This window comes from Amblyomma americanum, chromosome 3, assembly GCF_052857255.1.
Source record: "Amblyomma americanum isolate KBUSLIRL-KWMA chromosome 3, ASM5285725v1, whole genome shotgun sequence".
NCBI lineage: Eukaryota > Metazoa > Arthropoda > Arachnida > Ixodida > Ixodidae > Amblyomma > Amblyomma americanum.
In genome coordinates this window covers 168127940-168150028 of record NC_135499.1, presented here as the reverse complement: position 1 = coordinate 168150028, position 22089 = coordinate 168127940, and the positions used below count along the sequence as shown (strand labels likewise).

At 47.4% G+C, this 22089-nt stretch overlaps 1 protein-coding gene across 3 annotated transcripts in view; it reads right to left on the bottom strand.

Moving 5' to 3' along the window:
- Positions 1-5614: 5614 nt before the first annotated feature.
- Positions 5615-22089, bottom strand: part of LOC144125366 (uncharacterized) — a 187013-nt gene continuing 170538 nt past the window's right edge. For all 3 annotated transcript variants that reach the window (XM_077658685.1, XM_077658684.1, XM_077658686.1), the window contains exon 4: positions 5615-5907. The gene's annotated coding sequence lies outside the window, so the exon portion shown is untranslated. The remainder of the gene's footprint in view (positions 5908-22089) is intronic.

Sequence of the window (22089 nt, the reverse complement as noted above, 5' to 3'; positions counted from 1 at the left end):
CGTGCCAGGGTAACAGCGTCTTTCCCTTCCCAACAGCGAAATTGCACGGAGAGCAAAGCTGGCACAGATGCTCCCTATGTTGTAGCGTTGTGTCTTGTTCACAAGGAGCTCAGCCGCTTGTCAGGTGTTCAGTTTAAACAAGTGCAGCATTGTACCGTTAGTTCATTTCATCTACGAGTTTGGCTGCTTCTGGCCTCAAAATAAATCAACGTTTTCCATTCTTCTTGAGCTTATGTTTCTCGTAGGAAGGGTTCGCGGCTTGCGAACCGTATTAACTGAGATTTGTGGCTTTTAAGCCTTTAGATGACTGTGCATGGTGGACAATGCAAATAAGTGTCTCATCAAGAACTGTACGAATATGTCTAATAAAAGTCTGAACCTTTCTGTTACGCACTATCACTTCCTTTATATCAGTAAAATAAGCAAATATGGAAGTTGATTTGTATCCGGTAAATTAATTAGTGAAAATTCTTCCGCCGAAAAAAGTAGCCACTCCCATTGAAAATCAAATGCAAAACGTACGCAATGCGTAAAGTTTCAGTCCCATGAGCTTCATGTTTAAAAACTACAGCTACCGATGCAACTGTTGATTTAGTCTAGTCCTCCTGTTTTACAAGGGCTGGAGCCTACCTTGGCTCACCAACAACCGTTTCGACGCTTTGAAGTCTCCTGCAATGTTACTGTGCTGTTCATATTTAAATGAGGCGAGCGGGCGGGCCGTATTTGTTCCGCAAATATGCCGCCACCGAGAGGCGACCGGAGCGGGCTGTTTTCATAGCCGGAAGCCAAAGGATACACACTAGCGATCGTTGGGCTGACACAAAAAAGTAGGAAGATTCCCCGCGGCAAATTTATATGCTCTTGCTCGAGTGCGGTGGCTCAAGAAGCAGCTGTGCACTCGCCTTAGTGATTGCATTGCGGTGCCCGGTTTTATCCGCCATTTTTGCACAAACACACGAATCTTTTCTGGAGAAGCCAACAACAAGAGCAAGACGAAAGGAAAAAGCTTTGTTTCTAAGAGAGAAGAACCGGGAAGATGGTGGGCCATCTGTGACTTTGGATGTATCCTATCCTTTTCCGGGGAATGCTTCAAGCAGAAGCACTAGTGGGCAAAGGTTATTTTTTATGTCTTTTTAATTTATCTCCCGTTCTCTGTGCTACAAGCCGACCATTGTGCCGAAACTGCTTCGAGTTAACATTGAGACCAGCGCTGAAACTGACTATAATAATAATAATTGTTTTTTTTGGGGGAAAGGAAATGGCGCAGTATCTGTCTCATATATCTTTGGACACCTGAACCGCGCCCGTAAGGGAAGGGATATAGGAGGGAGTGAAAGAAGAAAGGAAGAATAGGTGCCGTAGTGGAGGGCTCCGGAATAATTTCGACCACCTGGGGATCTTTAACGTGCACTGACATCGCACAGCACACGGGCGCCTTAGCGTTTTTCCTCCATAAAAACGCGGCCGCCGCGGTCGGGTTCGAACCCGGGAACTCCGGATCAGTACCCGGGTTCCAAAAACCGAAATTCGCGTTACAGTCATACTGAGATAAAAAGAAAAAGAAGACGTCTTACCGAGCGTCGCAACTTCGATTAGACACAACTCTTGAGAGGCGCGGAGCAAGTAATCTACCCTGACGTCCCAGACTATTCGGGCATCAATGGAACGACAGGTGCGGTACTTGTAACTGGTATTTGTAGAATCTACAGTGGCAAAATCTGGAGACCAGATTTTCGTAATAAGAGATGGCCCAACTCTAAGGATACTGGTGGTGACAGGGTGAAAGCACAGGGGGTGGTGCCTAGTCTAGTGAGGCAAGCGAAGGGGTACAAGACATCGTCATCATCATCATCGTTATTGGCCGCTCTTCATTTGTGGTGCCTTTGTTTTGACTAAAGACGTCCTCGAGAAAACTGAGGCTGCCTCCTGTAGGTGGGACGATGATTCGCGATCCAGCGAATGTATTCAGCACACGAAACGCTACGCGAGTTTCACGCATAAGTATAAAAGCGCCCCAGTGATCGCAATGGCAAGTTTATGGGCCACACGCGCCGTTGCGATGGCGGCCGAGCACATCGGCTGAAGAAGAAAACCGGTGGAACGCCACCCTGCATGAACACGTGCGAGACCTGGACGACACCGATTAGAAGAGTTCAGCTAGAAGCACCTATGATATAATACGCTGCCTCCACAGATTTTCATCAGAACAGCAATTCAGATGAATCGCATCTTTCCTTTCGTGCTAGAGACGAATATTTCTCTACTTGGGTTTTCACTGCCAAAGGTGTTAACCGAGCATGCGGATGCCGTTAATATGCAACATAAAACCAACACTTTTTATAATGCGTGTTTCTCTCTCTTTCTCGTGTTCACTTCTTTGCCTAAACATTAATTAGTTAATTCATTCGTTTGTTCATCGAAGGTTGCGGCCATGTACTACACAACGGTGGCCAAATCCTGCTCTGGTGAGGGTGTGCGTTGTCGGTTCTGGTCACCGAATCAGGCCGCGCCCCAAGACTGGCTATGCAATTCCAGCGACACGCGCAGTTTTTTTTTATACCCGGTGGAAAACTGCGCGGCACCGGGATTCGATCCCTCTTCCTATTACACGCCAAGCGGATGCTCTACCTCTACGCCATCGCCACAGAAAGCTAGATGGGCGGATGACAAAGAATTTTGCGGGGATACGGTGGCCGCAGCTGGCAAAGGGTTAATTGGACAGGGTTAATTCGAGAGACATGGGAGAGGCATTTGCCCTGCAGTTGGCGTGGTCAGGCTGACGATGATGATAATGATGAATTAGTTAATTTACTCACTCACGAACTTCATTCATTCATTCATTCATTCATTCATTCATTCATTCATTCATTCATTCGTTCAGTTTAAACGCTTAGTCTGTTTCGTTTCTTGGAGGCTAATAACCACCTCTATATGCAAATAACACCCACTTTCCTGGTGAGACTGGCACAACAGCGCCCACCAAACGCCGAAAATAGATCACAGCCACGTCGGTCCTTCGAAGTGGCGTGGCCGTTTTCGTGCTCTCCTGCGTATTAATTTGCCCCGTCCAGTATCGCTTGCATCGAACGCGACAGCGTGGGCGGAGGCGGCTTGGCAGCCGCTCGGCTTGAGTGACTCGTGGCCGGCGCTCGCGTGTCGACGTCCCGCGGTCGTGCTTTGGCGGCGCACAGCTTGGGCGTTCTCCTTCAGCCTGGCGGGCGGGCGACGTCGCGTGAGTTTGAGTCGACAGGCGCGCTTCACGTGAAGAAGGTGGACGGCGCCGGCTTGTCAAGCCATGGGTGGTGCGCTCTCATTCGAGCAGATGCGGCTGATTGATGCTTGCGCAACAGAAGGGGATCTCCTCGAGTGAGAAAAAGGACGAACTAGGCTACGCTTGGAAGCACATGAGTATGGAGAAGAACGCGGGGAGGAAAACGAATTAAGAGGGTCGTCCTCATACCCGGCAACTTCCGTCGCGTGCTGTGGTGCTCCTTCATGATCTAGTGCACTCGCAAGTAACAGATTTTGGTGCATGTTTAGAGAATTACTTCAGCGCCTTTAATTTGGCCTGCTGTGAGAAATCATTAAAGACGTGGTATTATTTTCGTATTATAGATTGCTCGCCCTATGCACTTCCAGAAATAATTTACAATATTACTCCTGAATACAGAGGTTAAAATTAAATCGCAGTTTGCACGCAAGCGAAACTTTTTGTATCATCGTTAATTAACAAATGCTCAACCACTTTGTAGCGGATTCTGCAAGTTTTTTTATGTTAATTCTACGTTTCATGTTGGCATACAGGGGTTCTTTTCAGTGAAGTTATCAAAATACAGTGTCACCTCTACTAATCGAAAGCATACTCCGAAGAACTTCTGCGCACCCTACCTCCACGAGCGCAGGAGACAGGCGCGGGCTGAACATGTGGAAAACACACTAGCGCGACTGAGCAATACGGTATACACGGATGCCGCCACATACCCGCGAGGAGAAGACCCAGCGGCCACAGCGGTGGTGGTACATTGCACAGGAAACCTAATCACATGCGCGACAGCGAAAATCGCCAGTACCGCAGAGGCCAAGGAAATTGCCGTGGCGCCGGCGGCAGCAGAAGGTTACAGAACAGGCAGGCCTCTAAACATCCTAACAGACTCAAAGGAGGCGTGCAGGAATGACACAAGGGGCAGGATAAGCAGAACCGCCCTAAAAATCCTCGGCGGGGTCAAGCTCGCCAGGAGAGACATTACACACAAGTTAATCTGGATTCCGGCCCATGCAGGCATAGAGGGCAACGAAAGGGCAGACAGCCTAGCTCGAGAAACCACGTTCCGAGCCGGGCAGTCGCATGCCCCGGAGTATCGCCCACACGCGTGTGGGGGAGGATATACAGACATCCTAAACCTACACAGGGGGACGAGAGCTAAATACCCCCCACCGCATACAGCCCTGACGAAAGAGGAAGCAATGTTTTGGCGCAGACTGCAAACAAACTCCTTCCCAAATTTATACATCCTAAACAAAATGTACCCGACGCAGTACAGAGATACCTGCCCCTCGTGCGGGGCCACACCCACACTCTACCACATCACATGGGAATGTAAACGCAACCAAACATTCCACCAACACAATTACCCGACTGCGGAGCAATGGGAGAGTCGGCTCACCAGCTGCGAGCTCACGGCCCAAAGGGCTTTAGTGCAGCACGCAAGTGAGGTAGCTAGGCTCAGTGGAGCCCTGGAATAAGGGCCCAACCTTGCTTAAGAAGAGGCCTCAAGTCTCCAGCGCAGTGAAGACGACGGAGGCCTCGAGACGCCAATCCCTTGAAAGCACCCAAATAAAGTTTTCTCTCTCTCTCTTTCTCTGTGCATCCGCCTTTTATAACCTTGTGTACAATGAAGAAAATGCATTTATTATTTTATGAGCACTCGTAAATGAGTTGTAAACTTTACAGCGCACAGAGTAGAGTGTCTATGTCGGGTTTTATTTTTCATGCAATGCCTCCATAAAAACGCTAAGGCGCCCGTGTGCTGTGCGATGTCAGTGCACATTAAAGATCCCCAGGTGGTCGAAATTATTCCGGAGCCCTCCACTGCGGCACCCTTTCTTCGTTTCTTCTTTCACTCCCTCCTTTATCCCTTCCCTTACGGCGCGGTTCAGGTGTCCAACGATATATGAGACAGATACTGCGCCATTTCCTTTCCCCAAAAACCAATTTAAAAAAATGCAATGCCCGATGACTACTCTCACACCTCCTGGCACAAGAAAAAGTTGAGAACAATATCATTACATTACCCAGATACAATGACGACCAAGAGTTGTCGCGGTGGAACCGTCACAAAAGTTAACCAGACGACCAAGCATGCTGATTAAATGTGATATCGTCACCAAACTTTCACGGAATGCAGTGATAGTGGAACGTACGAATTGCCTGCGCGTTCTTGGTTAGCTTCCTGGAGCTGTCCAGGGTGCAGCACGCTCCGCATATGGAACTGCAGAGTAGAATGAAGAATGAAACCGTGCTAAAATTTCGATTTTTCGAAAAATCCGGCATCCCAAAAATTTGCAGCGCCGACAGTCCATGCACGGACGGATGGCGAAGCACGACCCAACATATCTGTAAACCATTCCAGTTTATTTATTTTCTTCAAACAACCAAGGCCAGTGAAAGTCCTTTACACGTTTTTCTTTGGGTGGAGGAGGCGAAAGCGGGGTAAAGAAATGGACTAGCTCAACCAAAAGACAACGCAAACTAATCAGTGCTATTTTCTGCAAAATGAAAGCACACACACTACTCTCTGTGCACCGTTAAAAATATCGACTTTTTTGTTTTTGCATAATGGGTGACGTGTAGACAAGGCCTGGTCGAGATCTTCTTGCCTGGATCTGCATCAGCGGGAGTCTGGATATCTGGAATGGTACAAAAGAAGAAAAAATTCGGCACCATTACTGCGGGTAACAGCACTTCGTAAATTAAGGTCACTAAAATGTGAAATGTATCACACTTGACACTTGACGTCGGGGAGTTCACAATCCTACAGTCAAACGCATGAGGAACAGTCACACTTTGGTATATTTTCTAGCCCATTACACACGTACCACCTCCGGAATAAAAAAATTCTTCTAACCAACGTTGAACCAGTGTCATCGTTTTCTAACCCAGGGATTGCAAACTCGCAATTTTAGATCTGACGGCTCTGATTCATACTTTCTGGCACTTCTGCTTGCCTCTAACGTGAATATAAAATAAAAAGAGCACTAGAGATATCTTAAGTTATCAACCGTTAAGAAATGTGACACTAAACCATAACAGTCATCCACGTGGCCGTTGAAAAAACCGAATTTCTCAAGAACTAATCAGCTTTGCTGTGGGCAAACTGAGTGGAGAATTTTTGAAAGAGTAGTCGGTTGAACAGATTAAGCAAAAGGGACTGAAAAAATCAGTGCCAGCAGGACATCTTAAAAACTAATTAAGTGAACTGAAACGAAATGCTTATAATACGGAAGACTAGAGATGACGTAATTCAAGAAAAGGGGAGGGGGTAATCGGAGATATTTCAACCTCGCGGATCATTGTGCAATAAGGAGAAACACAATGCATAACATGATTACATTGAGCGTACGGAGATGTCGCTCCAGTATCTAACAATGCAAACAATAATCGAGCGTACTTCTAGGAAGAGTAGCTGCACTGAGGCTGCCCGTTTCCTTTGGACGGTAGTAAGAAAAAATAAAGAGAGCTGCTTAAAAATCACCGGTGCGGCAAGCCCCTACAAAAACGTAGTTACATATTCACCGTAATCACAGCTGTGGGAGGTGTAGTATCAAGTGATGGGAGGCGGGCCTTATCGAAAGCAAACTTTGCTAGCTTAGAGCTGCCCCTCGATGGCTGTTCTAGAGGATGGCAGTGAAGCTGGAGGCTCTGGAAACAAACTTAAAGAGCACACTTTGAACTTTCGTCTCAAGTTCCCGTTTCCAGACTGCGTGCCCACCTTTAAAATAAATTCGAGGGTAAGACATAATCCCACTTGAGCCGCAGGCTTCAATCCGCGTGATAATCTAGGAGAAATTTACGAGCAGAGCGTGAAATCTAAGTTCAAATTCTGCGGGCGTGCCTTCGGGCTGAAATTGTGTGAACAAAAACCGAAAAGTGCATGCAAGAGTAACAGAAAACCGAATCTTTCAAATTCAGACTCGAACCGGAGAACTGTTTTGGAAACGTACGAGACTCCCGGATTGAAATCCAGCGTCCTGGAAATCCCTGAGCAACCAGGCTGCGTAAACACGAATCACGTTAGGAGGAAGAAGCCCGCCAGAGTCGCCTCTTTCGGGAGTGAGAAATAGCGGCGGCTTAGAAATTCCTAAAAAAAAAAGCACATTGGGAAAAACGCTAGAGAGGCTAATAATCTGAACGCGTGAATCCCGCTTCAAATCGAATGGAAACAAAGGCAGCCACCCGTCGAGCAGAGGCAAAGAACCGACAAGGGAGCCAGCGAGATCAGTTTGCGCCTACAAGAAGCGAAGATTCTTCAGTGTATCCAGTCCTCTCTTCAAACACGAAAAACTTCGTACACGACGGTTTTCCTTCAAAGACGAAGCACCACCGAGAGTCGTTTGTTCGCGCGGCACGGTGAGCTATATGAAATGTGTGAGGTATAAGGCGAACGCGCCTCGCTTCCTTGATCCGGGAGCGCCTTTGTATGAGGATGAGGAGGACGAGGGGAATGATGAGAATGGAGGAGAGAAAGCGGAAAGTATACGATCAGAAACAATGACAATACTTTCGCGCATCGGCGGGCTAGCCCCATCCCGAGTGATGCAGCGAAAACTTGCAGTATAGTCATTCCCTCGACACGCAGTGTATTCTGTAGGCGTGAAGAAAACTCTTCGTTTTCCGTTCAGTTGGCGGAGAAAAGACTAGAGAGAAGCGCGACACAGGGGCGCATATCTGAACGTACACGACGACGATTTATTGAACGCCTGTGTCTCCCTTCCAAGCGCGCGACGCGGCTCTCGAAGCTGTCTCGCGGCGGTGGGAACTTGCTGCGGCGTCCGAAGAATTTGTGCCGCACCAAGAAAGATATGTGGCGCCGCGGCCCGTTGGCTGTGACGCTGCGGCGTTCGGCATACGCTGCGCAGGCCGCCTCTCTCATACATAACGGAACGGAGCTCCACCGCCGCCCTGCCCGTTTCTGTCCCGTATCGCGCGTCGTGGGAAACACGGTGCATTTATCAAAGTTCGCGAATACGCGCTGAGCCCCGGGCAAAACAAACAAACAGGCTACAGGCTGGCGGCGGCGGTGGTGTGCTCGCGCATGCGCAGTGTCGTGTGTGTGTGCGCGCGCTTGCGAGCTTCGCCTCGTCGCCGGCCCACAACGCGAGGGCTTCGGCGTGACTGCGCGCACGTCACATGTCGTGCACAGAGAGAGTCCCCGTGCGCGAGTCTCGGGGCCTTTGTTTACGCTTCCGCTCACCGACAGCGGAAAAAGGGGAGAGCTCAAGCGCTGCCGGCGTCGCCAACGATATGCGCGCATTTACTGCCGGGGTTTTATTTCTTTTTTTCTTCGCTTTCTCCAGGTTTCTTGGATACTCCAGTTTACTCGGGTCGACTGCGGTTCATCGTGTGCCGCAAACCATGCACTTTTCTTTTGTGCTTGGATGGTAACTTATTCTGATGTAAAGCCTAAAAACATGGGCAGCTATACTGGGGCTAAAAGAAAATAAATGCAAGGTAAATAGTGGATACCTGAGGTCATGTTAGGAACTACAGGTTTATATTATATATACGCAAGCACAGGTACCGGGGTGCTCGGAGGCACACCTACAGGCTTAAAAAATTGCGGTAGGCCTACTAGCTATTCATAGCGGCAACACAGTCTGGCATATGCGTGACGTCAACCTCCGCCGCGGAAATTCAGTAGTTATGGTCCTCGGTTGTTGACCCGAAAGACATGGATCCGATCCCGGTCACGGCGGTCGCATTTCGGTGGAAACGAAATGCTTGAGGCTCTGTAGTGTGTCATGTCAGTGCAGGTTAAATAACTCCAGGCGGTGGAAATTATCTGGAGCCCTCCATTACGCTGTTCCTCAAAGCCTGAGTCGCTTTGGGACGTAAAACCCCATAAAATCAAGTCATATATGGTGTCAAATTCCTTGTATACACGTAGTGTGTTTTCACTGCAACTGAGGATGATAGAAATTTTCTTCTAGTTTCGTTTATATAGGCCCGCTTTAGAACGGAATATGTACGTCTGAGGTACCACGAAACCCTGTCATAAACATTTATCGCTCCTTTCCACCTACACAGGAACCAAGCTGAGTTTACCGATGCAAATAAGTATTTTCAATAGAAAAATAAGTCCGTCGTCTTGTTAAGGTACCGTGGGCTTTATTAGAAAGTGTTTCCAGCAAGCAGGCACCGGTTATGTTATATATCTTCAAAAAAAAAAAAACCGCCGCTGCCTGGAGAGGATGTAGCACACTCGAGGGTCCACGAACTCGAATCGTTTTCAAAAAAAAGATGGTAAGGAAAGACTAGTGCACTCGAAAAACTTGAAAGAAGGAATCATTCTCTCTCACATTTGTGATTACTGCGCCTGATCTCGCTGACTGCCGCCCCATCTCCTGGCCTTTCGCATTTCGCTTCTTCGTCTGCAGGCACGTGTGCCACCCCCCTCTTCCTCCAGGTAATCACAGCGCACGGCGTATATAACGCTTTGTTTTCAGATCCACGCCGTTTCGCAACCGGCCAGACTCTCTGGAGTCCGCGGCTCATTTGTAGCCCCCGGGCTGTCTTATTGCGCTTGCCTCCCGTTTCCGTTTCCCGACTGTTTTCCTTTCCTCCCCCTAACCGAGGCCACTGCAGCTTTTCTTGGCCATATCTGGAGTGCGCGCCGAAGCAACTCCTGCTCAGGAAAGGGATTCAAGCCTGGCGCCGAGCTGCGGCGGCTATTTGTTTGAGGCGAGGGAGATGTTGGAAGGTGAGCGGGTAGCGGGTGGGGGGTCATGACAGAGCATCTCCGCACGTGCGCAGGCCGGAGCAGTTTCTCACCGGTTTTGACGGCGTTCCTGGCGCGTTCACAAAGGAACGCGGTTCTTTCCCCCTCTTCGATCGACAAGCAATAACTCCCGACCGGCTCCCCGAATCCTGGGCTTATTCTTGTTTGCACCGAGGGCTCCGGCAGGTCCTTTGTCATTACCGGCTGATGTCTTCCTTGGTTTTGTTATCTCAGCTTGGGCATCGTTAAAATAGGGAGCGGGGTAGGTATGCGCCCATGCCTTCAACGAGGAAGAACGCTGCGCGCACCTCACACCGAGGTTAAGCGGCGATAACAGCTGGTTAGTGTTAGCGGTGACGAACTCTCTATGTGTTGCGGTTGTCGCTATCGTCCATTTTACAACGCTTGAGGGAAATAAGCTTAGCCGGTGGCCAAACAGGTCTCGGATTATATAGGCGTGTTCGGAAAGATTGAGAAATTGAGAAACACGGCTCCTCCTTGAAGGCACTCGTTATGGGCGCCTATGCGCTACGTGCCGTTTTCTGAGAGTTGTCTCTTTTATTCATTTGTTCAATCATTTTACTTTGCCCAGGAATTCTACCTGGAGACCTTAATAACGGAACGCTTTTATTACTAGAGCAATTCATGCACTACATTCGTGACAGCGGGAGCATTACTCATTGCAGCAATAATGCAGTCGCAATAAACGCTGTATGAGTATATAAGCCAATGTCTCCATGGCTGCTAGACTAAGAAAAATGATACTGTGGTCGCATACAGATGTGATCGGACAGAATCCGTTGCAATTTATAGCCGCCATTAAAGTGTTCATTCCTCAAGCGATGTTTGGCGCTCCCTCGAAAGTGAAGTTTCGCGTAATGCTGAATAATGGAAGAGAAACCAGCACGTTTATCGAGCGCGTAACCATGTTTTCCTTTATATTTATTTGATATACGTGCTTCAGCAACCGTAATCGCCGATGAGATGCGTGACGATGTTGCCGTAAGATCACCTAAGCAAGCACGAAGATAAAAAACGAAAAATATAAATAAGATATGTCGAAAACATGTACGAAGTAGCAACATCGAACAATTCGCAGCTTGTTTCTATTTCTTTTTTTTGTGCATAAAGCTCCTTGTTTTGACGGCAGCGCTCGACCATTTGAGCCCAATTTCCTCGCTGCTGCAGCTAATGACTTGGTCTACATCGCTCATTAATTATCTGTCCATGCTAGTCGCGTGCACGCCACTCGATTATGCCAGTCTCACATTGTCTTACTGATCATTACAAGGCCCGCGCCGCGTTCTGAGTGGAGCCCCCGAAACGTGCCCTGCCTTATTGATTCTGGAAGCATTCCTTTGCAGACAGGTACTTAATGAAGCATTATTTATTATATGTAATAGCGTACGACGCATAGCAAATATACTTACACCAGTTTCTACAATATATTTCTGTTGCAGTATGTCAAATATCTGTGCACCTGCTAGAAATTTCCTCTTCCTTTCGGCTGCCCATTTCGAGCGGTTACGCTTAGTCAAATAAGAGTAAAATAAAAATAAAACTGCCGTAGGAAATTTTCCTGAGAACGCTATCGTCTTTTTCTATGAGCATTCAGATCAAATAAGCGTAAAATAAAAAATAAAAATGTAAGAAAGTTTGCTGAAAGCGTGACCGTTTTTTTTTCTGAGCATTCAGGTACTGAGAGCAGTTGAGTCACAAATCGATCTAAAGGTACGTGTCTCTTTTCAGGCTACATTGTGAGCTTTGCTCATGGTTCTGCCTCGAGATATACGTTGTCGTTTTGTATAACTAATACGAGACCATAAAAAAATTTACGAAGGGAACATAAAAGCATTTATTGTATGGTGCTGACGACAGCACCAGACCAACCATAAAGAAAGCACGCTTGACGTCATTATTTTTGACGAAAATGATTGCTAAAAGGGGGAAGCGAGAAATAATAAAATAAAAGGCAGCAAGGAGCATAAAATAAGAAATTACTAACGAGAGAACCACCAGAGTCTTGAGGGAAGCGAATTAATGTTTAAACGGGCTCGGCAAGGCAACGAGAAGAAACTGACGTTCTGTTGTCGTGTCAAACGAGGATGCATCGGCACTCGTTAAAAATTTGTATACCGCGTGGCAGCAAGACACTAAATATTTGATGAGCTGCAAAGGATCGCGCGAACGCGATCGGAGACCGGAAAGAAAAAGAAGAAAAGAAATACAAAAAATCCACAAAGTCTGGCGACGCGGCGCGCCCTCAAAAGCGCTAGGCGTGACTTCTTCTACACGTCTAAGCTTAGTTCTTTCTAATTTTGCGCACCCCCATCCTTCTCGCTCTTTTTTATGTGCATGATTCGCGTGAGTCCCACACCGTGCATAATTTGGTGATTGCAGTGAGGCGGTAAGTACAGCCGCCTTCTTCTTATATATTTTTTTCGTCCGTTCTATCCCCTCCCTCCATAACTACCATTGTCTCTGCCAGGGAACAATTTGTTTCAGCGCGCGTCAGAAAGCAATTTGCATATCGGAAGTCTACAGGGACGCAGACGGAATATGAAGCACACATACACAAAAAAGAAAAAGCGCGCACGCCTCCCACCACCCGTCAGATCTGGACGCAATTTCTCTCGACGCGTTTGCCTGGCACCGCTTGGTTCATCACGCTATGTTTCGCTCGTGTCTACTCGCAGAGCTTTTCTGTTAATTTTTGCTTTCGGGAAACGCCCATCCTTAGGCGACTAAGAGTCGACGAGTCTGGCAGCCAAGAAGCTAGCGTTTGTTTGTTTTTGTTTGTTTTTTGCTTGACCACAACTCGCGCGTTCGTTTTCTGATAGTAAGGTGCCCAAATTTGTCATGATGTTGGTTGGAAAAAAAGAGTGTGAACAAACTGGCGCTCACAAAAAAAAATTAATACTGGAAAGTTGGAAAAGTCATGGATATGAAACTAAGCGTCAATCTAAAAATATAAGGGCAGTAACGTTAATAACTGGTTTTAGTAGAAAAAAACGGAGGGTGGCGAAATGAATGCATATAACAATAAAAAAATTCTAGTTACTCATTTTTCAAGTGTACAGATAAAAACTGTGCCGAATCCTGAGTACTGTATGTTCATGGAGTTTCTTGACTTCTTTTACTAAACACTGTACATTTCACGAAGTCCCACAAGCTTAGTGAACACAGGGCAGCCATTCGTAAGTACCCGCTGAGTATTTCGTACAGTACTGGGTGCTGCCATTATACTGTGGTAATAACGAATTACATTTGCACGCTCTTACGTGTGATCTTAAATCTTAGCAGGAGCTTAGCTTAAAGCTTACTCCATGCATTTCCTGGGAGGTACCAGTCCTACTATTACCGTGGTGGTATATTTTTTACTGCGTGTTGGTTGGTCCACGCTTGTCTGGATATCAGCCCGTACATTTCGCTGATGAGGCAGGGTGCGTTACATGCCAGCGGTCATTCATAAAGACCAGTCTACGCATTGTTCGTCACCTGAAACGGGATCAAGTCCTTCAGAGGTGTTCTTTTCTTGTTGCACAAGACGGTAGTTCGACAGCTATCGTTTGCATGGCATCGAGTTGATGTCGCAAGAAATTCCGCACTTATGTTCAAAGAAAACGAAAATTAAATCTGAGTGAAAGCTGCAACAAAAAACTCAGCAGCGCGGGCGGTCGCTGTTACAGAAGAGTTCCGTTTTCACAACTGATTCGCTTCGAGACAATTTTCTTTTATAAAGTGCACAATTTACAGACACAATCTTAGGCACCACGCAGACTCTTGAGAGGTTGACAGCTTTCACATTTTATTATAATCATCAGGCAAAGAAAGGAAGTGTTGGCTTTACTTATGCTTGTTTATATTCAGTCGTGGACTGTTAAACAATCACACGTAAATACAGTTGAACCTCGTTATAACGAAGTTGAAGCGTCCCGGTGATTACTTCGTTATAGCTGTAGCTTCGCTATAGCCCGTGTTGACCCAAGTAGACTCTTCATTCCTTCGTTCTATCCATTACTTCGTTATAAAGCGTTTCGTTATGACGAGGTAGGACTCTTAGTTATGCTCCTGACTTCACTTAATCGAGCATCTTTTTCATGATAACAAAGGATAGAAGACATAACCACTGCAGACATAACTTCGACGATGTTAGCGTTCCCTCTGAACATCTGACAGTTCGGATATTCTTGGCGTTCAAGAACTGAAGAAAAATAAGAGTTTGAGGACAGCACTCAGTGACAAGTTAGAAAAAGAAAAAACACTGTAAAGTGCGTAGGGAAGGGGAAACAAGGGGAGGAGCCGGAAGACAGTGAAAAAAGGCGAGGAGGAAGAGGAGCTGCGTCTCAAAACCAATAAGAGGAGAGCAGAAGAGCGGCGCTTCTTGCTCTCTAGATGGCGTCGCCGTCGGCAGCGGAGACAGTCGACGGAGCTTGCCAGTCGAGATGAAGAGCGCAGCTCGACTGCAGGCAGAAACAGCGGCGCGCCGATAGAGAGAACCGGCCTCCAATTCGTTCGCCTTTCAGCGCCGTAATCTCTGGAGAACACGGCCGGGGACTTCCAAACCCGAATTACTGTCAGTCCCTAATCCTCGCCTCTGCTTCCCCTTCTCCACCGTTTCATTTATTTCTTTTTTTCGGTCTATGCTTTATTCCTGTCTCCTTGCGAAATGTCGCCATTCAATTCTTTGCCGTATACCTTTCTTTCTCTGCGCTTCTTTCTTTCCTCCCGTGCGGCCTTCGCTTTCTCCTCTATATTGCCGTTTTATTCCTGCCTGGTCTGATCGAATGTGGACTTCGAGGCCGTTTGCTTTATTCCGGTTATCGTTGCGCATATTCCCTTCGCTGATTTTTTTTGTCTTTAGCCTTTCCTGTGGTACTCGTTAAACGCGCTGTTCCCGGGTCCTTATAGTCTGAGAAGAGGTTCCCGCGTTTCGATCTGCCCTGCTACTGGTTTCCGCTGCTTCTAAACCAGTACGGGATGTCGCGGCAAATGAGGGACCTAGAGGTTCGTTATAAGTCGCGGCCGCTTTCGGATAGTGCTTTACACAGGTCGATTCTCGTCGGCACTGTGATAGAAACTTGGTTTATTTTATTTTACTCATTTTGCTTCCATAGTTACTTTAGTTCCCAAAGCATACCGGAACCACTGTCACAGTTTTAGTGCACGATGTTATCCGAGCCAGCTCTTTCATTTGCGCGTGTACACACCGTATTATTCCATATTTATTTTCTTTCAGTACCGTTTCTTTTCTTTAAGTACCAGATTTAGCACGCTGCACTGAATATACTTTGAGGGAACTGGGTGAAATCTGACATGCATACTGTTAGTTGAATTTTCACTTCGTTTAATCTGACGAATTTTTAGGATCGTTAGGGGCAATTGTTGGCATATTGACGGGTACATCTTCTTTCGAAGCGCTCCGGCACCTTATGCGCGAAGCAGCATCTTTTTTTTTTCCTTCCTGACCGCTTGCCTGCAGCAAGTGAGTAGATAACGTTCGTCAATTCCGGATGACGCTGAACGTCGACATTTTGTAAGCGGGAGCGGCGATACCCAACGTGGCGCCAACCCCGAGCTTCTTCGCAGAGGGCGCCACGTGAGCTGTCGCACACACGTGCGCACAACTGCGCCTCTCCCACCGCGAGGTCACACCGGCTCATATCATTACCAAAGCGAGAACAGATCCCGCCGAGCAGGAGCGGACGTGTCACCGACGCCTGCAACTGGCACGTGACGCGACAACGTGAGAGCATCATTTGCATAATTTGAAACCGTCCCGGACGGGGTCGGCGTTCAGCAGCGAAGCGAGCAACAATGAGCCGAGCCAAGCCGCAGCCACGAAAGAAGCGGCTTCTCCGTCGTCGTCTTCGTCGTCTGCTAACAAGGCCGACGCAGACGACGACCGACGGAGAAGAGATTTTCATCTGCATCGCTGTGTGCCCCCCTACGGGCTGGGCTGCGTGGCTTCTTTTAGATGAGCTTCCTACGCGTATATAGATGAGCGTGAAGAACCCGCCTTTTTGCCGTTTAACCGTGTCCTTTCGTGCTCCTTTTTGTACGAGGCGGATGTAGGTCTCGGGCTCCGTGATTGGATTCGCCTTCGCTAAACGTCGCCAGCGCGCTTGAGGGCGCCTTTTGCGAAAGTCGAAAAGAAAGTAAGCGAAAGAATACAGCAGGGGTAGCATAGTTGCTGTTTTTCTTCTGTCGATGCCGGTAGGCCCGATTGAGGTTCCAGATATTTTTTTTCTCCAAGGAGTCCATGTTATTTAGACTCCTCGCGGTTGTTTCGGAGCAAATGAAACCGCCAATCCGAAAAGAGCACGTTTTCGTGACGAAGAACATGCCCACGTCGTTTCTGTAATGGGATAGACTCCGGGGACGTGGGGAGCTAGCAGGTTCAAACGCCAAGATTTCCTAACCGTGAAGAGGACGGAAAAAACTTCGCTCATAGAAAAACAGACACATGCAGAAGCAGATGGAATCGCTGTCGTGGAAAGCTAAAGAACTGCAGAAAAAAAATAGGCAAAAGAAGAGAGTGGGAGAACCTTGCCTGCTATATCACAGCACGAAAAGTGTGGAACGCCGAATGAAAAAAAATGAATACAATGTCCGAAGAAAAGAAGCTGATCACCTGCCAGCATGGCCAAGATCTTTTTCTTCCATATCTAAGAACAGGCTCACTCACGAGGTAAAAAGCGAAATGCTCCAAGACAAAAAAAAAAAAAATATCGCGTTTCTGCTTTGTTATCGGTTCGGCTTTGCTGCAGTGCTCTTGATCCTGGTGGCTGAACTGCATGAGTAGAATTTCAAGCTCGCGTGATTGATCGCGAAAGAGAGGGCCCGAAACTCGTGCTCCCTCTATAGCGCGGTCTTAAAAGCCTGTGAGAAAGGTTGCCCCGCATTCTGTTTTGTTTTTCCTTTATTTTCTTGTTTTTTGCCTCTCAGACTACGGGCGCTTTCAATACGTGCTCAGAGTTCTGACGCTTTCTCTTCCGTCACTGGAGGAAAAGCGAAGCGCTTTACGCCTTCAGCTGTAAGATTGTAATTAAAGAAACTGTGGTTCTAGAGACCGAGGCTAAAAAAAAAGCAAAAGGTCAATGAGCAGCTTCCCTGTAAGCCAGTCGAATAAGTTGCAATGTTGTGAAATCAAAAGCTCCCATTGCTTGTTGCGCAAGCAAACCAAAATCTGAGGGCCCTTTTATTATAAAAAACACAAAAACTACTTTTTTCATGGACACACAAAAAAGAAATAAATGAGAGAGAGAAGCTATTTAATCTCCGCTTTAAAGATTACAAAACGGCAGACAAATGAAATCACCGAGGCCATTGGCCCATCGTCTTTTAAAGACACCTAGGAGATTTTTCAAAGAAGCTACAGAAAAACGGTGAGCTTTAAACTAACCTGCTCGAGCAAAACAAAAAGTAACAGCGCGCTAACGGGCCAAACATGCTGGCTTGTTTACATTTGAGTTTTCGCTAAAGCCGGACCAACGCCGCCGGCTTGAAGCTAGATGTGCTCTCGCTATCATAAAACGGGATCTCCCGGTCCGGTGCCACGAAAAGCCCCATCCCGGAGAGTGTCACCGGACAGGCTCTGAGTCATCCCCTTGGCTGCAAAGCCCCCGGGGCGTTTTAGTGACCGCCCGGATTAGCGCCTCTGATCCGGCGGCGCAGTCATCTCCGCATGCCCAGATGCTCGGAGCGGGGCTCGGGCTCGACCAATAAGCTCGGACGCTGCTTTGTCCGGATGTCTTCGCGGACGTTTTCAATTTGCCTTCGCTGCTCGCATCTCGCGCGGCCAAGCATGAGCGGAAGATGAGGGCGACTGGTGAAGCTGCCCGGAATTCTACGCTCGCTCGTCGAAAGCTCTGGTAATGCAGTCGGCATCGGATGTCACCTGTTCGCATACAGGCCGCGCCACGGGCGACCTATGAGCTTCCGTTGATCCGAGTTGGCGTTGCGACACGCCTCACTGGTTCCGCTGAGATAGTTTTATTTGAGGGCGAAATGAGAGACTCAACCAAACGTTTCTATCGAAGCGCGAAATTCATCTACCGGCCCAGTATTGGCCCTTTCAAAAGCCATTCTGCCTGCTCCGGTGCGGTCTCGTGATAGGCACTGCTGCCTGCACTAAAAGCGTGGACGATTTCAATATGCCATGGCGTGCTGAAAATCTTTATTGAACTGGTTCCTGGGTTTCCGATTGCAGTCGAATGGCTACTTGGTTGGACAGAGATTGCGGTCAGGAGTGCATGGGGCTATGATTTATCGATGAAGGCGGTACGCGGGGGCTTCAAATAGGAGGTGAAGGGTGTGTTAGAGGCGCGGATTGAAAAATAAACGTGTTTTAGTTGAGAGGGATCGACTAGAGCGCATGGTTATTAATCGCTTCTAAAGTGCGATAACCACCAGTCAATATTAGAGAAAACAAAACTCGGTTGCATTTCTTCTAGTTAATATTTTGCTTGTCTTGAATTTGCTTTGTTTGACGCAATCAGCTCCGTTCCTTTACCGAGTCAACTGGTCTGTCCTTGTGTGTAACGTTGCTTCCGAACACATTCATCAAATCATTAATTAGCTTTCGTGCGAAGGGACGCCATGAGTGTTAAAATTTTATAATGTTGGCCATTTTCTTAACTATTGTACTTCCTGGCTATCGAAAGTGAAAGTATATGTCTGACGTAGACTCTCTGTCATTACGTGTCACATCTTTTGCTAAGTGACCTCAAGGTGTTCACGAGGAAACGCGACGTTTAGAGAGAGATAACTCACCTGCTATATGATGCACCCGAATCTTGTGAAACCTGCTACAAGCAGTATGTAATATACATTAAGCTAAAAAATCTGCGCTGAGTAATGCTTCACCGCAATACTACCCGCAGGCGGTAGTTAACTCACCTGCTATATGATGCACCCGAATCTTGTGAAATCTCCTTCTTGCAATATGTAATATACATCAAGCTAAAAAAAGTCTGCGCTGAGTGATGCTTCACCGCAATACTACCCGGTGGCGGCAGTTCTTCAGATTTCTCTTTCCTGATCCCACGCTGTTCTCCACAGCCCTGCATTTTCGTCATTTTTATACTGCCACTTGTATTAATGTGAGAATCTGATGGTATATGTGCATGCTATACCTACATCGTCACAAACGCGAGCTTGAGTAGTACAGGAAGTTATGTAGGCTAACAAATGTTCACAAAAACGTGCAGTTATGGCTTGTATATTAATTAAGCAAGTTAGACACTAGAATCTGCCTTAATTTATTTGCGCATTAGATCTGCTCATTATTGTTTCAAGCCTTCTCCTAATGTTGTAAATTGTGATGCGGCACATGAAAGACGCTGTAGTCGACGGCTCCGGACAAATTTATACCGCCTGGGGTTCTCGAAATACGGCCACCGTAGCAGAGAACGAACCCGCGACCTTGGGATCGGCCGTCGAATGCCAAAGCCACTGAGCCACCGCGATTGGCCCTAATGATTTCTAGTGATTAGCCCTGATAGCTCGACAGGCTTTACTTACGGTACAAGCTTACCTTCAAGGTGTGGGATTGTCTCTATCAGTGGAAAAATCCGGCTTTGTTCTGTTTCCAGGTGTAGGAAGACGTCAATCGCGGTTGAAGGTAGACCTTGGTCACTCTTGCATCCGCCCATTTAATCACACGCGTTTTCTGGGCGTCATTATTGACTCCCGTCTTCAGTGGCGAAAAGCTGTTCACGCGATTGTCTCATCTCTAGCTTCGCGTCTCAATTTGATCCGTAGAATTGCAAGTGAGAAATGGGGAAACCATCCTTTTTCAGTGGTCAAACTTCATGAAGCGCTGGTGGTCAGTCGCATAATGTATCAATTACTTTTAATTTCCCTCTCGGCATCACAGCTTGAACGTCTCGAAGTTTTCCATAGAAAGGGCCTAAGAAGAGCCATTGGAGTTCCTCAGGCGGCTGCTAACAAGCCAGTACTTCATGAGTCTATCGAAACCTCTTAGCCATGTCGCTTCTCAGAGACTACTAATGCATCTTGGCCGCCTATGAGAGACGGTAGAGCTGGGGAATCTCTTCTTCAGCGGATCTGGATGAGATATGAGCCGAAGGCCTACTTGGCACTTAATACTCTTAGTTCTTTAGGCCTTAATGTCCAAAAGCAAAGGAAACGGTCGAAACCCCCCGGTCTTTTCCGACCCTCTACTATAAGCTCACAATTCCCCATGTGAGCGCAAAGCGCAGCTTCCCTTTGGCAGCAACGCGTTCGCTCGTACTTGAACATCTGGAAACAGAGTATGTCCGCCATCTTCACATTTTCACGGCTGGTTCTGTGGACAAGGTCAGACAAGCTAGCGCAGCGGCTTTTTAAATTCTTTCTTTGGACTGTAAGTGGCCTGTACGCTTTACTGCTGTCGTATGCTCCACAACGGCCAAAAGTGTTGCTATTGAGGCGGCTTTACGGAAGTTAGGGTCTCGTCTGGCTCAACCTGTTGTTGTCCTAACTGATTCAAAGTCTGCCCTCCAGAGGTTAGAGCGCGGTTTCCCTACTGATGCCTTGTCTATAAGCTCTCTACGCTTGGTGCAGAATCTGGACAGCAGAGGTTTTACTCTATATTTCCAATGGATGCCCTCTCACGTAGGAGTCAGAGGCAATTAGTTGGCAGACAGTCTCGCCCATAAAGCTCTGTCCATAAAGCTCTGTACATCAAAAAAGTGCCTCAAGATGGAAAAATCTCTGCAGGAAAACAGTGCTCGATCATTTCAGTACCCCGTGGAGAGCGCCTCACAAGCCATGTGTGACCAAAGGACTGAGAAGATCCCTGGCGACTCCACTACATCGAATGCGCACGGCCTCTGCTCGCACTCCTGCCTGGATGCATAAGACGGGCATGGCATCGTCTCCGCTTTGTTCTTTATGTGGTGTGTGCGGGGATATATAACATATTATGTACTGCCCAGAGTACAACGCGGGAATGTATGTGATGTTCGCTTCCTTCAAGAAGACAGAAACCCTTCACAGTACAGTTCAGGACATCGTCTACCCGAGTGGAAACCAGACATGCAGAAGGAAGTCTGCACGCCTTCTTTTAACATTTCTGCAGGACACTGATCTTGCCTCTAAATGGTGACAGCAAGGACAAACTATGGCTTTTTCACGTCAACATGTACCAACTCGCCCAACAATTAACGCTTCTAAACTATGGCCTAATGTGATTGAATGTGTGCGTAGATCGTGTCTTCTGGAATATACCATGTTATACTGTGAGTGAATGTGTGCATGAATGGTGGCACTGCAGTGGACTATGCTCTACTGTGAATGAATATGTGCACAGATGGTGACTTCTGGAGTGGACTTTGTTCTGCTCTGAGTGAATGTGTGCATAGATGGTGACGGCGAGAGTGGAATGTGTACTATTATGCGTGACTGTGCGCATAGCGGGGCAGATCAGACAGGTTTTCGGTCGTTATTAACATATAAGTGGCGCTATGGTGGAGCAATTAACGGCAGACTAAACAAGGCTGATCCCACCTGTAGCATACAACAACTCGACTCAATTCAACTTTTCTCGCGGATTTGACATTGCAAGGAAATCACGCATGACGCTCGCACAGATTACCTGGCTACATCTAGCCGCCCTTTAGGACTTCGTAGAGCTCCTGGAAACAAGTGCCTTCCGCTTTTCGAGGTTTTTTGGAAGATGGCTTCGGGAAAACCGAGCAGATGCAGACCTCACACTATAAAACTAAACTCTTAGACCTGCCAAAGAAATGTAGCTGCGTGTAAAATTGCTATTTCCTGATGCATCGATGGTCATCATGAACCAACACTTTCTATGCGTGGGTGTAGCGAAGACAAATAATTCAAGTCGGTAGTTCAGATGCCAGGTTCGCTAAATGCAGCCAGTACAAGTAGGTGACCTCACAGCTTGGAAATTAACGTCGTAGCATGAAAAGAATTGAGCAAAGTGTACGTTTGGGCTAGTTGGTAAGGCATGATTTGGAGGGGGCTTAGCGCTAGAGAAACAAGGTCATGAGAGTGACATAGGACGAGCGTTAACTTGCAACTGAAGAAATTGGAAGCGAAGTGACGTGCTAGAGGAATCAAACGC